Raw genomic sequence first — 20,302 nt, 5'->3', positions numbered from 1 at the left:
ATTTCTTTCAGTTGAAAAGACAACTCTTAACATTTTGAAGGGACAGAATTAATGAGATATAAATGGACAATCAATCGCCAACATAGAAAAATAAACAATAATCGAAAAGAAAGTGGGAAAGATTGTATGAAATAGAATTACTAAAGGACACGAAAACCATGTTTCATTAAAAACAGACAGTAAGAATAATAGATAAAAAAAAAATCAACCAAGCTAGGAGTTGCAAACGTGCAGCAGCCTGTTTACATACTTCTTGAATCTCTAAGAGCTCCCCAATAAACAACAGTAAACCTAAAAATGCATAAATGATTTTTATTTTTCTACTTTTCTTCAGAAGCATAGCCAGTACATTTAACAATAAGTTTAGCTGCGTTTTATCAATTTCTGCGACGGACTCGTTACTCCTTTTCACTCAAGGCTCTCGGCTACAGCTTTTGCTTACAATAAAAACACATTTCTATCCCTCTATCTTCCATTATTTTCAACCTGGCCCTTCATTACTCTTTGAAATGTATCCTGCTGTGTATCCTAATTCAATATGTCATCTACGCATTGCAGACTCAATGCAATACGAAGGAGCAAAACGTAGTGAACCGGATTGAAATAAGACGAATTACGCACAGCTCTGCCATCGGAAGGTCACGCAATGCTTCTCCGAAATAGCATCGCGTGACGTGATCGGAAGTACCGGTCATGACGGACTATGCACTCAGATAGTTAGCCTAATGAAGAATCAGTATTCAAAACGTCGATTGTTTTACCTGAAAAATTCTATTCATTTGTAACACTCCCACACACTTTATTTGTACTATGGAAAGCCCGCGCATTAGGCAGTAAAACAGCTAAGCAGATCCACAATGTAGGTATCTCTAATCAACTAATCTAACAACTGACACATACACATGAGATGCGCCAGGTTTCGTTTTCTCATTCTACAAAAAGTGCTGAGCAGCGCCAAGCAGCACAAGTTCGATGATTGGAGCGACTGTGCACGAAATGGAAGTCGGCGCGGCTATGGTAGTAGTAGTAGTGGATGTACCATTGCATGACGCCATTGCCTCACGGTTTTGGCCGTAATCTTTACCAAGGTAATCATCGTAGTTTCGCTTCTCGGTTGGAATAGCCTTCAGCTCTGTGGTGGAATCTTTGAAAAGCATATTGGAGACATTCCCGTACTTGGAGTACCTTGTGGAGTTGAACAGCTGGAAATTGTTCCAATCTTTCTGATTGCTACCGTATCTGTCGCTCATGGTTGTTAAAATCTTAATGATGTCGTCGATGTTGGTGTTGCCTTTTCTTGTGACCACTGCATGCCCGGGATTATTGCCAAGATTGCAACTTTCATGGGCTTTGCCAGCAACGCCTGTTAAAAGAGCACCAATCATGTGATACACTCATTTTGTTTTTGCTATAAGAATGTACTTTATAAGAATATCAAGGCTATTATAAGAATAAACCCAAGGCTGAGATTTTGAAAACAATGTAATTTTGTGCGTTGAAAATTTGTAGATACAATACAATCCTATGTTTTTTATTAAACCGTATAAAATTATTCCTTCCTCTAAACGGCAAAAATAGCAAAAAAGTAACGAAACGTAACAGCACAAGCCGTATATTCGATGCTAACAACATTTCTGCAAGAAGTTATGTGTGGCATATCAGGCTGCTCCATAATTACTTCAACGCCATCAAAGTCAGTAAAACCGAAATGCCATACGCCAGAATCTAAGAACTATTCACAAGAATATTTTCGGCCTAAAATCGGCAGAAAAATAAGAACATTCAGCCTGGGCCAGAAAAACAATATTCTTATATAAAAAAAGAGTGTATTATATAATTTGTTATAAAAAGTAGCTACAGCTACAGTGACTGTTTCGAATTCTCATTACTTTGTACAACGAAATTTCCATGTTTTAAAGTTTGCAGCATTTTGCACTGAAAGGCATACGACTATAAGGGCAATATGAGGCTTGTCAAGAGACCTTATATCTTGCTTTATAATATAGGTAGGACCCTGCACGCGCTCTGATTGGCCAAAAACCCATGTTTTATCGGAGTATAAAATATAGAAAAAGCATGTTTTATTGTTTTTCGCCTATATCATAAAGCAAATGAAGAAGCCTAAGCCGTTTATTACACTGTGATAAAACACTCACTGTGATAAAACACTCGAGAAATGTAGAAGACACTCGCCTGCGGCTCGTGTTTTCTACATTTCTCGAGTGTTCTCAAATGCCCGTCATGTTTTATCACAGTGTAATACACGGCTTAGGCTTCTTTATTTCTTAAATAAACATCTTACTTATTCTAGTTCCGTTTCTGCATAGGTACTCATAATCATCCACTACTCCATATCGTCCAGCGGCTACCACCTCTTTTGTAGTTGTGTGCTTCACAAAGGCCACGTCACCCTTTCCGTCTCCCATACACATGAACGCTCCATGGTAGCCTACGTACTTATTCTTGCTCGAGTCTTTCGTGCATTTGTCTGTACCTGTACCAGCACAGAGTTCGCATAGGTTGTTGTATTTGGAGGCTTCATCCCCCAACAAAACATTAGCCCCTGACAAATAAAAACGAAACTAAGTTGTCGTTGCTTCCGAGCAGTGTGGTCCCCCATTTAATTACTATATGGCACAGTAACACCAGGGTAATACTCAGTACCACTCGAGTTTTCCCTCGGGAAGGACTCCCATATAAAAAGGACAGGGGTGCTCTTCGTACCATTTAGGGGTTAAAAAAGATGTTTTGGTACCTCCTGAGGTGTTTAGCCTCATAAAGTCCACAGCAGGAGCTTTTATGGTACCTTTTGGGGACCTATATAGAACTGATTGAGACGAAAAAAATACGACAGGAGATATATTTGATAATCAAATTTACGAATAGAAGGTATTCGAAGCAATCGTTGTCAACGCAATTAAAAATTATGAAAATGTCAGTCTATGTGTTGTTTGAAAATTGGTGCCTCTCAGGAGTAAAAAAAAAAAAGGTTCAAACCACGCCCACAATATAGCATCTTTGTACCTCTTGGGGATTCTTTTCGAAATTTCCCACGAGCACTCCCGTCCTTTTTACATGGAATTTTTCGCCGGGGAAATTTTGTGGCCTTATTTTCCGCAGCGCCCAAAGAAGGAACTTTTACCTTCTTTGTCTCGGTGAAAATGACGAAAACTATCTTTCATGTGCTTAAGGGTTTGGTAAGCCGGCCTCAAATCCTTGTCGATGACTCTCACTTGATCACTTAGTCTTTATGCCGGTATTCTCGACTTTCATTCCACAAGTACGTACGTTAGTAACCAAGAATCGACTAAAATCCTAAAATTAAACCACTATTGTGTAAGAACCTGTAAGCCTTAAAATTGACACAGCTTCTTAGTTCGGATCAGACATGAATTGTAGTTTTGTCTCAGTCAAAGGCAACTAGTTTGTCGGGATCGTGGGCGGCTTAAGAAAAGATATGGTCACAACACGATTTCTTAACCGGGGAGGGGGGGGGGGGAGAAAGTTTTTTATAAAAAGGCCGGGGATGCTCGTCAGAAATTTTGAATAGCACCTCTATGAGGTACTAAGGTCGTGTTTTGTGGGCATGGCTTGAAATTCTTTTCACCCCTAAGAGATATCAATTCTAGAAAAACACATCTCCTGTCATATTTTTTTCGGCTCAATACCCTAAAAGGTACCGCGAAAGTTCCCGCTGTGAACCTTTTGAGGCTGAACACCCTGACAGGTACCAAACCGCTTTTTTTAACCCCTGAAAGATACGGCGAGCATTCATCCCTTTACATATCAGTCAAACCCCCCCCCCCCCCCGGGTGGGGTAGGCCTAGACAGATTCTGCTCGGCAACCTTTGAGGTTGAACACCTTTTACGATTCTGAACAACTTTCGGAGAGTGAGCAACTTTACAGCATCTTTTCCAAAAGTTAGCATATTTTTGGCATATTTTCACTAACTGAATCACATTCATAAGTAATTGATATTTTAACACGTTTTCTGTAGAAATTCACAAGAATTTCACTAAAAACTCTTTTGCGTTTTGATCGGTATCTTGTGTTGATAGATTCCAAATATAGAAATGCCGGATGTGACCCATTACCAGAATGGGTATCCTGTGTTAATATTCCAAATATGGTACAACTAGCTCAAAAAGGCGCTTTCTTCTGACAATGAAGAATCCGATAAAGAACAACATTAAAGACTAAGAGATCCAATCCAGGGCTTCCCTTGTAAAGAAAATACTCCTCGTCCAACCCAGATCTGTCTCTGCCGCGCCGAGAGGGTATTTAGTTTGCTCAGCAGCCATTCATCCCAACAGGAAAGTGCCTTAGAAGATTACATTGAGGCACCCGTGATGATCAGGTAGAACAGTTGCCAGAGAAAACACTAGGATGAGTGCAGAGTTATTGCTTGGTCTTCAAGAAACTGTAACTGAACTGAAAGCACTCGTTTTGTTGTTGTACAGAAACAGAGCCAGCTTGCTGCTCTTCGATTTCAGCAAGCAACTATAAAAAAAATTCTAAGCAACTTTTGCAATTTTAAGCAACTCTTGAGCAACTTTTGGGGATATTTTGAGCAACTCTTTAACATTTTTTTGAACAGAATCTGTCTAGGCCTACCCCAGGGGGTTAATCTGCCGGCTAGCTCAAATCCTTTGTCCTGGGTAGGGAAGAAATCTATTCCTTACCCGGTACACAGCTCTTATTGAAGAACTTGGACGCTGCCTTCAAATCGTAGTTCCCTCCTCCCCCACACGGCATTTTTGCCATAATTCCTGTGCGGAGTAGATATCCCACCGGTACATTCCAGCCAGCAGTTCTTCGTGCTCCAGTGTGGCAGGACGTCCTTCCTTTGAGGGTCTTCAAGGTGAAGCCTTTATTGTTCTTTTTCACCACAGCAACTCCGTAATACTTCACTCCGTACTCTCCATACTGCTCACCAACGATGGGCACGAGATCGTGATTCTTACCTGCGTTGCAAGAAGATTACGGCAACGGTCACTAACGATAGTATTTTACCGTTAATGGCTTTATTTCTGCCTTCTGTTTCAGAATCTGAACTGGTATTAGACAACCATGTGCTTTTCAAGCGATATACCTGGAAATTACCTCTCAGATTGGCTGAGAATGTTGAAATTTGTAATCCATCAAATATTTTCGCCCGCACGCGATTGGTCTAAAGCGTCACGTGACTTAAGGACGTTCGCGCGAAATTTTTCTAGTCGATATGTATATTTTTTAATTTTTACTGCAGTCACATAATGAGTTACTTGTGTCAGAAATGCCAAAAATATTGCGGTTTACCGACCTTGTTTCAGAGATAAAGCGTGTGGAAAACTACCCTGATTTTGAAAAATTGGCGCACTTAATTCAGCATGGTCTACAGGGGTGTATAGTTAAAATATCGAACGTGAGTCAACGGAGGTAAACGATCTTAGTCATATTTTCTAGAAGTGGGTCTGTTGCGGAAATAATTTCAAATGTTACCAACGGTTTCACGAAACTGAACCCTTCAAGAGGCATTTGAAACCGTCGCAGAGATGAACGAAGAGCTGAGAACGGAATTTGATGGTGCATTTTGCAAAAAATTCGGACTTCTAGTTGATAGATTTTCTTCATTTTTTTTGCTAAACGTAGAAAATCGGTAAAGAAAATGATTTATAAAAAGATGGAAAAATGTGGTTCACCGAACGTCCAAGATCGTTAAATCCAGGAAAAGCTATAGCAATGCCCATTTTCCCCATTTTTGGTCATTTTATTACTCAGCGCGCGTTCTCGTGCATGACGTGGCGTGTGAATTTGCGTGCGCAGTAAGGTTGCGCAGAAACAATTAGCGCGAACGCCCTTAACATGCCCCTGCTGAAACTGGGGAATATTCGAGTGACCTTGCCCATTGTCCAAGATCCTGCGTGTTGCAAAACATATTTGAACAATAATAAACACAGCCCCCATTTCGCTTTAAAAACATCTGATCAGCTTAAAAAAAGAAGGTAGGTTGAACTTTTGAAGCCTTTCGTGACGTAGTTTCAAACCATAGTGTAGTCTCGAGGCAGTGAATGGCATAATGTTTGGAATTGCCGGTTTTCACATGACGTCACTAAAATTCAAACTACAAAACCATTGATCCTCCTGACATTTTACTTCCATAATATATAAAAGCAGTTGAAAACTAATAGTCATAAAAATTTTTGCTCCGAATGGGTTCTTGGTTTTGTGATAGACTACGCTTGAATTTCTGAGCTTTTGCGTGACGCGGCATTTACATGACGGCCGAGAGAGCTGTCATGTTGGTTAAAAATGTGACTTAATTCGGGTAATTTGGCTATCCGAACTGTTCTTGCATTAGAAAAAGTGTTATTTTAATGTCTTTGAGTTCCTCGAGAGATAAATTCACACTTTTGTAACAAAACTCAGTGACAGATGTTTCTTTTGGTTTCCGGCCGCCATGTTGGTGCCCATCTGGATGGGCACCAGCATGGCATCTCCGTACAAATCTCTATAAATTTGGGTAAAAAGTTTCTCCGCATATCTTGCATAAGAAAAATTGCTGTGACCTGAATCTTGGCGAGAGTCTTTGCATATTTACTTTCTTTCTTTTCTAAGATTCTGGACTTTATCTATTGAACGGTTTTGATTCTTATTTTGATCTATTTTGAATGGCGTGACACTGAAAACCAGCAATAAAATCGTTCTGCTTCCAGCTTCGCTTCCAAAACAATCATTGACGCCAAAATGTCATAACTTACCTGCTTCGTACAAATCCCCGCCATCTAGTGTGACCAGGTCAGCTTGGCCACTCTTGATCTTTTCTATGCATTCTTCATGGGTGCTTGCATCGACACACTCAACAGCCACTTCCAGACTTACATTTCGTGCAGTAATGTTAGCATATTTTATGAAGTCCAAACACTTATCCTTTTCTTTCGGCAAGGCACACCATTTGAAGCCGATCGATTCTGAAAAAGATTATTTTCAAAACTGATCACTTGAACACATAGTACCACAATTGTTTGGTTAAAGTCGGTAATACTGTTTTACCGACTTGTTCAGTTAAACAAGACTATTTTGGACTGCGAGTTTAGGCTATTTATTACAGCTTGTGGGCAACTCTACGAAGATAGTGGTGACTTGTGTCGCGCTATGGCAAATTGAAATATTCCCAAAGATTACACGTAATTGCTACCATTATATTACAAAAATTTGAACACTGAACTATTGAGCCTGTTTGGGCTGGTCACCAAGGGGGCGGGGGGAGGGGGGGGGGGTGTTCGCAAAGAAGAAGAAGAAGAAGGGGCTATCTATGAAAATAAAAAAAAATAAACAGAGATCATAGTCTCTAGCTCGAGCTGGTGGCGGTGGGCCTTTTCCGATTATGCTAGTAAAACTGGCATTTCATGCTCCTAGCAATTCCCGTTTTAAGCCAAAATGCTCAAATTATGCTCGATTCTCAAAATAATGCTACTTTGGTGCCAGAAAATGCCTTGTTTTATTTCCAGTAAAACGTACAAACTCAGGCATCATGTGTGCTTATGATCAACTGAATTGTTCGTTTATAAAACTTCTGATACAAAACTTCCTTCTATGACCTGCAAGTTACGAGAAGATGGCGTGGCACTGGCCGACGCCATCTTGTTTGAGCAAGCGTGTGAACGGCCTCTGAAAGTTATCCGCCGACCAGCTAGGTCCAGACGTTTCGAGTCAGTTCAAGCGCACTCAGTTCATAGTTACAGTTACAGAATCGAAATCCTTTTCTCAAACACAAAAACAAATCATCACAAAGCTTTTGAATTCTAAAATTTAGCATTTAAAATCTTTTGAGCGCTGAAATCTAGACCAAAGTTATGCTAAATAATGATTTAGAAAAATGCTAGCATAATCGGGGAAGGGCTAGGTGACGGACATAGATGTCATTCACCCAGGTGAGAATGAAATGAGAGGCTGATCAGCCAAAGATTTCTAACATAGATAAATGAAAAGGACAGTTTGAAGAGAGACGACAAAATAGCTTTAAAAGTATCATTTTTAAGGCCCGTCAGACCTTAGAATCGCAAACACAACTTCCAGAAATGATAATGCGCCCCGACGAGAAAGACTCAAAAGAGATATGTAACAATGTACAGAAGGCCTTATGCGTCCGATGGCGCGATGAGGACTGGTGATGATGATGACAATGATGTAGAAGCTTTGCTTAAACTAAAACGCACCACCAGGCTTAACGCGTGGCATACATCGTTCTGATGCGCCATAGGCCATTCCAAAATTGCGTAGGGAACTGGGGCGAGTTTCAAATTTTAACTAATCGATAAACTGACACTTCCACGTGAAAGATCACGTTGAGAGTAGTCATTTGACCAAGTTTGATGCTTTCAGGGTGAACAGAGACCAAGTTATAGACCTTGAAACATGGTTCAAAATCCATTCAAACATATCTAATGTTGAGACAGCGTCCCCCAAAACCATATAAACTCTTAAAATTTTTAATCATAAAAATTACAATTTCCTCGATTGTGATTGGTTTAAAAAACTCCTATTTTCCACTAATTCACTTGCCAAATTGTTATCGGACAGTTTGTTATTGGACAGTTCAATAAGCTAATCACATTCAAAGTTGTAGTTTAAATCAACCAATCACATTCAAAGTTGTAGTTAAGTGCGCGCGCGCGCGCGCGCGCTTTAGTGTTTTTGGCGCCTACTTGCTGGTAGGAGGCGCGGTGGCCTTAGAATGTTTACATCTCCTTTGTAGGTATTTTATGCAATTTTCCCCCTACTTTCAAAACTTAGCTATTCTTCTTTTCTCGGAAATTGTAATTTTTATGATTTATTGGTAATAAGACTCTGTAATCATACTCGTGATAAACAAATCGGACTCCCGCTGTGCGGTCGTCCGATTTTGTTATCACTCTTATGATAACAGATCGAATTGGACTCCACTCAGTCCTATTACCATTACTTATCAGCTTTGTGACAACTGTAAAATCCCCGCCGTTATTCACCTATCATTTGAAAGAAGCTGAGATGAACATCAAGTATGTTTTCTCATTTTAAAGAGTCTCACAGAAATCATAAAAAATTTCAATGGCCTATTGTTTTGTCTTCCTCAACGTCCTCTTTGCGCGCCAGCCAAAAGATAATGTCAAAATGCCAGCTAAAAGTGACATTTGGTTAAAGATAGTCGGGCTCGAGAGACCAAAGCCAATTAGGAGTGGGTATTGAATCTTTCACCAAACAAGATCAGATTCCTTTAAAGGATCGGAAGGTCACGCAAGTTCAGCGACTATGCAAAACCGCACGAATACATAAACAAAGATTCATTGAGAACAGTGGTGACTAAGCTAAGTTGCTTTTGAATTTCATGAATGTTGAATTTTTACTGTGACGGTTGTTAGACACTTGTTGTTGGTTCTGCCTAGGATACCCGTCGGGGATACTGGAGGAACGGGTATTTCCGTTCTATCATTTTGGGTTTAAAATCGTTTTGGTACCACTTTTGGTATGAGCTTTCTATGGGATACCTTTGAAAAGTAAGCCAGAAATAGATGAGGCTCATGCTGACCATTGTCACGATCACTCAAGGAATTAAAAAAAAAAAAAAACGAACTAAGCCACAATAAAATTTTCTTGTTTTTAGAGCAAGGTCATCCTCCAAAATATTTCGTTTCACACTGCCCGACCGACCCAGTTACTCTTTCAAAGAAGTTAAAAAAAAGCAAATTAAAACAAAGTTTCGATTAATTGCGCGCTCCCTGTTTTTTCGGATGTTTTCAAGTTTAATACGCCTCACGTACATCTTTGTCTCTGAAATCAAAATCAGTGGTTATATTAAACGACGTTTTCGAACAACTTTTGGGTGGAGTGATATTGGCTGCGATACAAGATGGCAGACACGGGGTCACGTTTGAAATTACACGCACTCACTCAATCCTCTTCGCGCAGTTGGGCGCATATTTCGTCAATATTTCTTTGGTGAGCGTTATTTTTATTTCATCTCTTGATTTTTATAAAGTTATCCTTCAACCGACTGTCTCGCTTTTACAAGTCAGAGGGGACCGCAAACGAAACATTTTATGGGATGGCCGCCCGGCTCAACATGTTTGACTTCAAAATACCGAGCCTAAAATTATCTTAATTTTGTCGTGATTCATCCGAACAGGAGTTCCACAGGTGCACTTTTATTTTATCCCCTGTGCATTTCTGGGTTCGTAAGGCTCTCCAGCAAACGAAATTTTAAAAATGGTACAAAAATCGTTCGTTTCCGGAGTCATTTTAAACAATATTTCAGAATGGCGTGGCACCAGCAGACGAGACAGTTTTCTTAAGTTACAGACATATCACGCCACCTTCCAATCGCGGCCAGGTCGGCCAATAGCCAATCAAAGAGCGAGGCGTGGGTGTAACAAGTCAATCCCTTAACAATACTTGGACGCCTTTCACCGAATATAATGCTTAATTGCAAAAATGTGTACATTCTTCATTCTCCAAGTCATTACGATTTTCAAGTTTTAAACCTTCTAGTTAACGCAAAAGAGAGAATACACATGCAAGTTTGAAGTCAGTTCCCTACAATTTGTCTTTCAGCCATCCTTAAGCAGAAAAGAAGCTAAAATCAAAAATAACTACTGCACGTGACTACTTGACATAGAGTTTCGTGACTGTTTTTTTATATTAGTACCAAAACTGTACCGAAAATGTGTAGAAAAAGTGCATGAATATCATTCAAAATTCAAAACAAAATAGATACATAGACGCTTCTGCGAATAGTGGATGTAAAGAAGCTACAGACATAAGGTACATAAAACGGATTAAAACAATTTTCGTCATGAACACTTCATTGACACAGCACGAAAGTGTTCAAAGTGCAGCATCAAATCTTTGCCATTGTCGGCTCAGTCGTGATCACGTTCTCAGTAAAATCTGGAACCTGGTTTTTACGTTTCCAATTCCGTAAGGGACCGTTGTCAACGGACATGCCTCAGCTCAATGAAGAACAACTTCGCCGTCAGGGTTTGTCGCTATGCCACGCATAAACCTTTTGCCTAAAGTTTAAGTCCGCCTATTTGTCTCGACAGACAAGAAAGAAACCACCAAAAGGAAACATGATTATTTTCTGGTGATGCAGTATCTGCTGTAGGAGAAAATTGAGATCGATAGCAACTAAGAATCATTGTCTATGATATCAATGTTGGGAGGTCCGCAAGAATTGTGCGCAGCTTCGTTGACAGGCTCAAGAATCGACAAATCTCAGACTTAAGTTAGTAGTACGACTAGCGTCGCTAGGGAAAGGAAAGGGGATCAAACAGAATATGCAACGCGGACAGAGAGAGGACAAAAGGAAAGCCTATAAATGCAAACACAAAACTGATACTATACAAATGAGGGATGGAAGCAGCTAGCTGTCAAGGAAGCTTGAACGGCTGAAACGGTCGACGGAAGAAGTTTTCAGTTGCAATCAACAGCCCAGTACACAGGATTTCAAATACGATTCACAAGTTTTAGATTTCCTCACCTGCAAATGCGTATTGGATTGTCAGCAGGGCCAGGAAAGCGAGCAAAGTTTTTGCCATCTCTGCAGAACTGTTGAAGCAGCCAGACAACGCCTTTGAGTGAAAGTGACACCAGTCTTACAGAGCTAATTAATGCGTTGCGGAAGTTTTACGCTAAAGCTGTCACTCAGGGACAAAAGTCAGTCTCAGCCCAATAAACAGGGGTTATGGCCAAAAGACTCCGTTTCTCTTGGTCACGTAGTTGGCATTTAAAAACAAGTAGCAGTGAGCTGAGGACGAGAAGGGGGCAACTGGTGGAGTAACTGAGAGTTTGTGACAAATTTCTGTTAATAGATAAAATAGCAAATTGACGTTTCAGCTAAGAGCTGGTGCGCTTATCATGGAATCACGTAATCTGGCTTTGCGCTTCACACTAGATTTAATTTCCGCGATTCTTACTCGATTTTCCACCTTCCATTGATTGCGTTCGACAGAACTTAGTTCTAATCGGGTGATGCAGAAAAATTCGAGTTTTGTGCATGTATCTTTCTGTGGACACTAATTTAACACCCCAAAATTTCTTCAGAGGCGAATGACATCATCTCCATGTTCGTCCATGTGCTTTCTTTCGAGTGTTATGCAATATTGCGGATTTTCGAGAGTCGAGGTAGCTTTTATTGTGGACTGTAGCGGATAACTTGTTTATTCTAAGGTCGAAGTCTGTGTTAATGGCATTTAAAAACGTTGTAGACATGTCTTCACGAAATGTGTACGATTTTTCGTACGAACAGAAAGCTGTAGTTTGGCTGCGTGTTGTGTACCCTCTTCTATTTCTAATTCGACCAAAACCAACACTGCTTTCAGCTGAATAAATCAAAGGAGGAAATATGTAGTTTCACTTTGCTGGCCTAGATTTCTGAGCGCAAATTATGTAACATAAACCCAACGAAAGTGTTCAAGTTACATAGGAAAAGTGTTCAACTCCCACAGGATTGTATTGTACGCAAACATGTCCTCCGTTTCATTGTTTCGGAAGTGAAAATGCCCTGTAGCTGTTCCCCCAAAGCCAAGGCGATTCAAAGTCGTGTTCGTAAACAGAATAACATTGTCCTAGTTTTGATGATAAAAGCACGTCGTCTCGCATACCGACGGAACGGGCATCGTTTGAGTCGATTTACACGGTCAGTATATAACATGGACTGCAGACTGCGGACTGCGGACTGCGGACTGCGGACTGCAGTCTACGGACCAGGCATGAAACACGGACTTAGGTATAAAACGCGGACTAAGCATTACGGACTGGGTATAAAATATGGACTCAGGCATAAAACGCGGACTACGGACTAAATGCGGCCTACCAACTGTAGTCCGTGCTTTTTACTGACCGGTCATAACTAATATTACGTAATACATACAAACCCTCTCGTATGCACGTGATTGGAGCGACTGTGCACGAAGTGGACACCGTGGGTGCGGTAGTACATGACGCCATTGCCTCCCGGTTTTGGCCGTAATCATTACCAAGGTAATCATTGTAGTTTCGCCTCTCGCTTGGAATGGCCTTCAGCTCTGTGGTGGAATCTTTGAAAAGCATATTGGAGACAATCCCGTACTTGGAGTAACTAGTGGAGTTGAACAGCTGGAAATTCTTCCAATCTTTCTGATTGCTACCGTACCTGTCGCTCATGGTTGTTAAAATCGTAATGATGTCGTCGATGTTGGTGTTGTCTTTTCTTGTGACCCTGCATGCCCGGGATTATTGCCAAGATTGCAACTTTCATGGGCTTTGCCAGCAACGCCTGTTAAAAGAGCACCAATCATGTGATACACTCATTTTGTTTTTGCTATAAGAATGTACTTTATAAGAATATCAAGGCTATTATAAGAATAAACCCAAGGCTGAGATTTTGAAAAAAATGTAATTTTGTGCGTTGAAAATTTGTAGATGCAATGCAATCCTATGTTTTTTATTAAACCGAATAAAATTATTCCTTCCTCTAAACGGCAAAAATAGCAAAAAAGTAACGAAACGTAACAGCGCAAGCCGTATATTCGATGCTAATAACATGTCTGCAAGAAGTCATGTGTGGCATAGCAGGCTGCAGTCTGGCTCTATAATTACTTCAACGCCATCAAAGTCGATAAAACCGAAATGCCATACGCCAGAATCTAAGAACTATTCACAAGAATATTTTCGGCCTAAAATCGGCAGAAAACTGAGAACATTCAGCCTGGGCCAGGAAAACAATATTCTTATATTAAAAAAGAGTGTATTATATAATTTGTTGTAAAAAGTAGCTACAGCTACAGTGACTGTTTCGAATTCTCATTACTTCGTACAACGAAATTTCCATGTTTTAAAGTTTGCAGCATTTTGCACTGAAAGGCATAGGACTATAAGGGTAATATGAGGCTTGTCAAGAGACCTTATATCTTGCTTTATAATATAGGTAGGACCCTGCGCGCGCTCTGATTGGCCAAAAACCCATGTTTTATCGTAGTGTAACGCATAGAAAAAGCATGTTTTATTGTTTTTCGCCTATATCATAAAGCAAATGAAGAAGGCTAAGCCGTGTATTACACTGTGATAAAACACTTACTGTGATAAAACACTCGAGAAATGTAGAAAACACGAGCCGCAGGCGAGTGTTTTCTACATTTTCCTCGTGTTCTTAAATGCCCGTCGTGTTCTATTACAGTGTAATACACGGCTTAGCTTCTTTATTTCTTAAATAAACGTCTTACTTATTCTAGTTCCGTCTCTGCATAGGTACTCATAATCATCCACTACTCCGTATCCTCCAGCAGCTACCATCTCTTGTGTAGTTGTGTGCTTCACAAAGGCCACGTCACCCTTTCCGTCTCCCATACACATGAACGCTCCATGGTAGCCTACGTATTTATTCTTGCTCGAGTCTTTCGAGCATTTGTCTTCGCCTGTACCAGCACAGAGTTCACATAGGTTTTTGTATTTGGAGGCTTCATTCCCTAACAAAACATCAGCCCCTAACAAACAAAACGAAACTAAGTTGTCTTTGCTTCCGCGCAGTGTGGTTCCCCATTTCCTTACTATAGGGCACAGTAACACCAGGGTAATACTCAGTAACACTCGAGTTTGCCCTCGGAAGGGATTCCCATATAAAAAGGACCGGGGTGCTCGTCGCACCATTTCGTGGCCGGCTTAAGAAAACCATATCTTCGATATGGTCACAACACGATTTCTTAATCCCGGCGGGGGGGGGGGGGGGAGAGGGGAAGTCCTTTATAAAAAGGCCAGGGATGCTCGTCAGAAATTTTGAATAGCACCTCTAAGAGGTACTAAGGTCCTGTTTTGTGGGCATGACTTGAAATTCTTTGGACCCCTAAGAGATATCAATTCTAGAAAAACACATCTCCTGTCATATTTTTTTTCGGCTCAATACGCTAAAAGGTGCCGCGAAAGTTCCCGCTGTGAACCTTTTGAGGCTGAACGCCCTGACAGGTACCAAAACCCCTTTTTTAACCCCTGAAAGGTACGACGAGCACCCCATCCTTTTTATATAGGAGGCACCCCCCCCCCGCCCTCCCGGGGTAGGCCTAGATTCTGCTTAGCAACTTTTGAGCACCTTTTACGATTTTGAGCACCTTTTTCGATTCTGAGCAACTTTCGGAGAGTGAGCAGATTTAGAGCATCTTTTGCAAAAGGTGGCATATTTTTGGCATATTTTCACTGTTTCGAAATCACATTCATAAGTAACTGATATTTTAACACGTTTTCTTTAGAAATTCTCTTGCGTTTTGATCGGTATCTTGTGTTTATAGATCCCAAATATGGAAATGCCGGATGTGACCCATTTCCAGAATGGGTATCCTGTGTTAACATTCCAAATATGGTACACCCAACTCAAAAAGGCGCTTTCTTCTGACAATGGAGAATCCGATGAAGAACAACATCAAAGACTAAGAGATCCAATCCAGGGCTTCCCTTGTAAAGAAAATACTCCTCGTCCAACCCAGACCTGCCTCTGCCGCGCCGAGAGGATATTTAGTCTGCTCAGCAACCTTTCATCCCAGCAGGAAAGCGCCTTAGAAGATTACATTGAGGCATCCGTGATGATCAGGTACAACAGTTGCCAGAGAAAACACTAGGATGAGTCCAGAGCTATTGTTTGGTCTTCAAGAAACTGTAACTGAACTCGTTTTGTTGTTGTACAGAAACAGAGCCGGCTTGCTGCTCTTCAATTTCAGCAAGCAACTGTAAAAGATTTCTAAGCAACTTTTGCAATTTCAAGCAACTTTTGAGCAACTTTGGGGGATATTTTGAGCACCTTTTTAACATGTTTTGAGCAGAATCTGTCTGGGCCTACCCCTGGGGGGTTAATCTGCCGGCTAGCTCAAATCCTTTGTCCTGGGTGGTGAAGTAATCTATTCCTTACCCGGTACACAGCTCTTACTGAAGAACTTGGACGCTGCCTTCAAATCGTAGCTCCCTCCTCCCCCACACGGCATTTTTGCCATAATTCCTGTGCGGAGTAGATATCCCACCGGTACATTCCAACCAGCAGTTCTTCGTGCTCCAGTGTGGCAGGACGTCCTTCCTTTGAGGGTCTTCAAGGTGAAGCCTGTATTGTTCTTTTTCACAACAGCAACTCCGTAATACTGCACTCCGTACTCTCCATACTGCTCACTAACGATGGGCACGAGATCGTCGTCCTTACCTGCGTTACAAGAAGATTACGGCAACGGTCACTAACGGTAGTATTTTACCGTTAATGGCTTCATTTCTGCCTTCTGTTTCAGAATCTGAACTGGCATTAGACAAATATGTGCTTTTCAAGCGATATAGCTGGAAATTACCTCTGAGATTGGCTGAGAATGTTGAAATTTGTAATCCATCAAATATTTTCGCCCGCACGCGATTGGTTTAAAGCGTCATGTGACTTAAGGACGTTTGCGCGAAATTTTTCCCGTCGATATGTTTATTTTTTAATTGTTACTGCAGTCACATAATGAGTTACTTGTGTCAGAAATGCCGAAAAAAATTGCTGTTTACCGACCTCGTTTCAGAGATAAAGCGTGTGGAAAACTACCCTGATTTTGAAAAATTGGCGCACTTAATTCAGCATTGTCTACAGGGGTTTATAGTTAAGAATATCGAAGGTGAGTCCACGGAGGTAAACGATCTTAGTCATATTTTCTAGAAGTGGGTCTGTTGCGTACATAATTCCAAATGTTACCAACGGTTTCACGAAACTGAGCCCTTCAAGAGGCATTTGAAACCGTCGAAGAGATAAACGAAGAGCTAAAAAGAACGGAATTTGATGGTGCATTTTGCAAAAAATTCAAACTTCTAGTTGATAGATTTTCTTCATTTTTGCTCGTGGATGTTATGTAACATCCATGAGCTTAGGAGAGAGTCGGATGACGCTCACTCACTCACTCACTCACTCGATTCTAATTAATTTATTCATTAAACCTGGATTAAACAATTTTTCCTACCTCCCCTGCTAAGTATTGTTTTTGTCCAAGAGTGTTCAGTACATCGTCTTTAGGAAGGTTCTTTGACGATGGGGGACTAGAAAGGCGTACAGTTTTGCCCGATAAATCGAGAGCCTGGGTACGAGTTTGTCGAACACCTCGGATTGAAGTCGGCCATTTTCGTTTCATGTGATTTTCTTTCGTAAATATGTTGTTTTTTTTGCCTATCGGCTTTTGCTCACACCTAGATGAAAGTTGGTAGAGGTATTTATGACTGTGGTCATGTATCATGCACAACAGCACGGTCGGCGAGGTCAAAGAATTGATACAAGACACCTGGGAAGACAAAGCCAGAAAGTGAGATCGTGATTAGCTTTTTTTCTTGGCAAGAGAATTTGATGGTTTCCACTCGCTTTCTCTCGTTGTGTAGTCTAAGGTAAGCTTAAATTCTTGTTAGGTTTTGGTTTTATTGTTTCTTTATTGCTTTATTTTGTACGCACACGTTGAAATTCTGCCTGTGTTAGTATCGCAAGCTCGAAATTTGTAAGCTTGTTTTTAAATATTTAGGGAAAAAAATTTCGAATTGTCTTATATTTTATTTTGGTTTTCGTTCACACTACATTTCTTTTGTATTCCATGCAGTTCGACCAAATTTCTTCACGGATGATATGCAAGGCAACTTACATGTACGATTGAGTAAATATACACCGCAATATTTCAGTGATGGATGAACAAATTAAGTCCAAGAGACTGTGTAGATCTATTTGTTTGCGAGAAAGATATGCTGTCCAATTGTGTCAAAAAGCCGGACGCATGGTGGCTGGTGATGTAGATTTTTTTTTTTTGCTCTTTGAAATGAGAGATTTAAACAAATTGACATCAAAACTTGAATTATGGAGAAGAGACTGCTTGATACTTGTCAACATAAGTATGTTCTGTAATCGTTGCAAAAATCTATTAGCAGAGAGATATCTGCGATCCTTTTGAATATTGCTGCATTGCTAGTGAGACTAGCACAAACAATTACCAAGATATATAGGAATAAAATACCGTGATTTTTGTTTCCAAGAAAGAAAATTATTGTTATTTTACTTGCATGCACTACAATATGTAGTATCCTTATTATTGTATTGCACCAAGCTGGGGGACCTCTTCCTACAGTTGACTTAAGTTGCACTTTTTTTCAGGCTGGAGGTATTATAAGACTTAACAGGACAGGGATTTCAAACATTAATAATTTTGATTATTTATTCCAGAAATAAGATCTAGTGGGTCGCATTAGGTTTGTGAAAGGGGTTTCAGGCTTGAAGCTACACGTATATGAAAGGAAAGCCTTTCCTGTTAAAAACATTGCAAAATGAATAGGTCTTTGACCTTGGGCCAGAGCCTCCTTGTATAAAACTTTGTTACTTCCCTTCCTCCTCTCCATGGACGTAGTTCTATAGAAAGAAACCTTGTAAATTGTAAATAAAAACGTTCCCTTCACTTCAGGCTCATGATTGAAACAAAACTGTCTGAAATCATTCTTATAATATTGAAGGAAATACTTTTTTTTCTATAGATTTCCTGTTTATCCACAAGCTACAATCAAATTGTTTATGTTTGACTTAGCTTAAACCAAACAAGATTTTGCCAATATCCATGTCTCACTTAAGTGAAATTGGGCAAAATACTCCTGACGGCCCTGGCATTCTCAAGTTGATTGTCTCAAATAAATTTCAAAATGATGTATTGTAATTTTTGCATAATAGTAATCATTGTTATACAGCAGTTTCATAATGTTAACTGAACAAGGATCATAACCAATTTACTTTGACCCAAAATGCACTGCTGACTCATATACATAATTATATTGTCAATTTTGGACTGACTGGTAAATATGGTGAACTCTCATTTAATGATTTCATTTTGAAACAGACTGTTGTAATTCTTTGACACTACATCATGTATAAGTTGATATGATAACAATGTTCCAATTTCAATCAAAATTAATATTATTTTCCTTTTTGAAATTTATAAGCTGTCTGTGTAAACAACTTGTTATTTGATTCTTGTATTCCTTTTCTATTTCGAGCAGTCCGGACTCGAGCCCTGGCTGGGAACATTGTGTTGTGTTCTTGAGCAAGAAACTTAACTCTCACAGTGCCTCTTTCAACTCAGGTGTATAAATAAGTACTGGCAAATTTAATACTGTGGAAGTAACCCTGCGATCGACTAGCATCCCATCCGGGGGTATTAGAAATACTCCTAGTCGCTTCATGCTACAGAAACCGGGATAAGTGCCGACCTGATGGGCCACTTGGTTCATATGCAGACTTTAGTTCTACTTCGGAGTTGTTGTTTGCCTCTTTTTTAGAACGAATGCTCGTGCAAAACATTTCACATGAAAATGACTTGATTTTCAAGAGAATGAACGTACAGGTGACATGCATTTTCATACGAATAGTTTTGCACAAAGACTCATTTTGCCACAGAGGCAAAAGTCAACTATTCATCCATGAGCTGGCTCAGGGAGCCTTTGATTTTTGCTAAACGTAGAAAGTCGGTAGAGAAAATGATTGATCCAAAGATGGAAAAATGTGGTTCACCAAACGTGCAAGATCGTTAAATCCAGGAAAAGCTATAGCAATGGCCATTTGTCCCATTTTGTTCATTTTATTACTCAGCGCGCGTTCTCGTGCATGACGTGGTGTGTGAATTTGCGTGCGCAGTAAGGTTGCGCAGAAACAATTAGCGCGAACGTCCTTAACATGCCCCTGCTGAAACTGGGGAATATTCGAGTGACCTTGCCCAATTTCGATGATCCTGCGTGTTGCCAAAAATATGTGAAGAATAATAAACACAGCCCCCATTTCACTTTAAAAACATCTGATGAGCTTAAAAAACAGAAGGAAGGTTGAACTTTTGAAGCCTTTCGTGACGTAGTTTCAAAACATAGTGTAGTTTCGAGGCAGTGAATGGCATAATGTTTGGAATAAAATCGTTCTGCTTTCAGCTTCGCTTCCAAAACAATCATTGACGCCAAAATGTCATAACTTACCTGCTGTGTACACATCCCCGCCATCTAGTGTGACCAGGTCAGCTTGGCCACTCTTGATCTTTGCTATGCATTCTTCATAGGTGCTTGCATCGACACACTCAACAGCCACTTCCAGACTTACATTCCGTGCAGTAATGTTAGCATATTTTATGAAGTCCAAACACTTAGCCTTTTCTTTCGGCAAGGCACACCATTTGAAGCCGATCGATCCTGAAAAAGATTATTTTCAAAACTGATCACTTGAACACATAGTACCACAATTGTTTGGTTAAAGTCGGTAATACTGTTTTACCGACTTGTTCAGTTAAACAAGACTATTTTGGACTGCGA

At 40.3% G+C, this 20,302-nt stretch overlaps 1 protein-coding gene and 1 pseudogene across 2 annotated transcripts in view; both read right to left on the bottom strand.

Annotated features, from left to right (window-relative positions):
* Positions 1–19,453, bottom strand: part of LOC145464797 (uncharacterized) — a 101,027-nt gene extending 81,574 nt beyond the window's left edge. The window contains exon 1 of the mRNA XM_081448592.1: positions 19,068–19,453. The gene's annotated coding sequence lies outside the window, so the exon portion shown is untranslated. The remainder of the gene's footprint in view (positions 1–19,067) is intronic.
* LOC145465055 (melanotransferrin-like) lies at positions 296–16,053 on the bottom strand (annotated as a pseudogene). The gene is made up of 8 exons (XR_014041504.1): positions 15,891–16,053; positions 14,221–14,481; positions 12,838–13,274; positions 11,499–11,612; positions 6,742–6,951; positions 4,684–4,965; positions 2,303–2,563; positions 296–1,363 (listed from the first exon to the last, which is right to left on the bottom strand). The product of XR_014041504.1 is annotated as a melanotransferrin-like (transcript).
* Positions 19,454–20,302: the final 849 nt, after the last annotated feature.

This window comes from Orbicella franksi, chromosome 13, assembly GCF_964199315.1.
Source record: "Orbicella franksi chromosome 13, jaOrbFran1.1, whole genome shotgun sequence".
NCBI classification, from domain to species: Eukaryota; Metazoa; Cnidaria; class Anthozoa; order Scleractinia; family Merulinidae; genus Orbicella; species Orbicella franksi.
Note: the sequence above shows the minus strand (reverse complement) of the source record. Positions and strands in the feature narration are given on the sequence as shown.